This window comes from Lepidochelys olivacea, assembly GCF_965140295.1.
Source record: "Lepidochelys olivacea isolate rLepOli2 genome assembly, chromosome: 1".
Taxonomy (NCBI): Eukaryota; Metazoa; Chordata; order Testudines; family Cheloniidae; genus Lepidochelys; species Lepidochelys olivacea.
The window spans coordinates 134,766,306-134,768,467 of record NC_140411.1 but is presented as its reverse complement, the minus strand read 5'-3'; positions in this window follow the sequence as shown (position 1 = coordinate 134,768,467).

Here is a 2,162-nt window from a genome sequence, read left to right as displayed (position 1 = left end):
TAATGTTCTGCACCATGGTGATTTTTACCATCCTCTCCTTCCTTCTCTAATTATGGTTGTTCTGTTGATCATTAACTAATAGAGTTGCTTAGTTACTAATGTGGACAATCCCTTGAACCTTCATAAATATTTAACTTGTACTGTAGAGGGGTAACAGTCCTTTGCTGATGATCAAACTCAATGTGCTGCATGTTTTATAGCTGGGAAATTGTGTAGTCACCAAATCCCATCTCTTTCTGAAATGTCTAAAAGACCTTAAAATGCAGTGGGTAGTTCTGTTTTTTAAGGTAACTGTAAAGAAGGCAGGTCCCTCTGCTATCTTCTGGCCTATTTGGAAATAGCTCGTACTGTAAACTGAAATGCAATCCAATAGCTGCTTTAAAAAAAATCTGACTGTGTGCAAAATGAAAAAGCAATCCAGTCCACAGAGGATTTAAATATTAATGCTGCCCCTACAAAATAAGATCTGGAGTCTCACAGCCATAAGCCCAACACTTTTTTGTTCAGTGAATTAAAAAAAAAACACTATAGGTCATGTGCAATTACCCAGAAGGTCAGACAAAAAGCTATTGAGTGAAACCTGTAACCACTGCGGGTTGCTAGGGAAGGAATCTCACTTAATGGAACCCTGCAGCACAAAAACACAGGACTGTTTTATGATAACCTTGGAATGTTTGTTAAGAAACGTAAGATGCTTTTGCTCTGAGCTACTGCCCCTACACTTCTCCCATTTACTGTGGAGTCAGTCTCCTTAAATGAAAGCTTTGACAATTTCTCTATAAATTGCACTCCTTGAGAGGTCTCCTGCAGCTCGTCTGTTTGTTCTCCTGGGGTTTTGAAAGCTGCACACTGTGGAAGCCTCCATCCCTTCTCTATTTGTCCTTTTCTTATTGCTTTCTGAACCAATGATTATTTATTTATTTATTTATTTATTTTTGACTGTCCAAAGGATTAGGGCTGAATAAAACTAAAACCCACCAATTTTGCCACAGATGCTAACCAGATGAATTCCTCCCTCCTCCCGCAAATCTCCAGCCAACACTATCGTCACCAAAGTAATGTAATCTTTACGTTTATTCCCTTCAACTCAATTGGTTTAATATGGGTTTGTGTCTTATGGCATTACAGGTCAGAGTCTGACCTCAGTTACATGGCAGTAACCCTTTCCAATGGAGTTACTGATGTTTTTGTTAATGAGATTGGAGTCTAGTACAGTATTCTGAAAAGGAGCTCTTTATCTGGCTTGAAAAGTACTGATATTCTGCAGTGCATGGTGCTGGCTACTGGCTAAAAAACCAAAGGGGACAGCAAATAAATCCTAATATGTATATTTACCAATAAGCCACTTTGACTGCATTTCAAAAAGAGCTATAAATTGGAACTGGTCAAAAAATAAGTGTTTTTTTCCCATGGAAAAGTCCATCTTTTCAGCAAAATATCAAACACCAAAACATTTTCATTCAAAATGGCATCTCCTAGGAGCTATAGTTACACTTCCATTCTCCTCTATGGGCCAGGCTCCCAGTCAGACTATATCACCCATGACCCACCAGTTTCTCTTCTCCTGGTGAGGGAATGTGTGGTAGGAATCACTTGCTGAGATGCATTATGGAGATGTAGTCCAGCCAGAGATCCTAGCCCACAGATGAAAAAGGGGTAAATAAGACACCCAAATTACAACTCCAATGAGGCATCGTGGCACCATATTTTAATAAAAATATTTCTGGTTTTAGCTGTTTGGGGTTTTTTGGAGAAAATATCAACATTTTTCTGATGAAACCACTTTTTTAAAAAAAAACTTTTATTTTGTCAAAACCTCAATTTTCCAATGAAATATAGTTTTGATGGAAAAATTTTACAAGCCTGACTATTCACTTTCTGTAAGTTAACAGCCCTTTTGGAAAGCTTCAGCAATTTCTGTAGAATTTTCCATTCTTTTTACTCTCCCATGACTAGCTACTTTGAGCTGAAAGAGTTACATGGCCACAGAGTAGCCACATAATTCCCACACAACTCTTTGAAGATGAGAGGACTATGTTGTCCTAGGCAGGAAAGTAAGAGTATGACAGGTTGAAATAGAAGAGTCTATTCATGGGCTGAGATTTACTTCTGGAAAACAAAGGTAGTGTACACTTGATGTGACAACTGAAACATGTCTGATT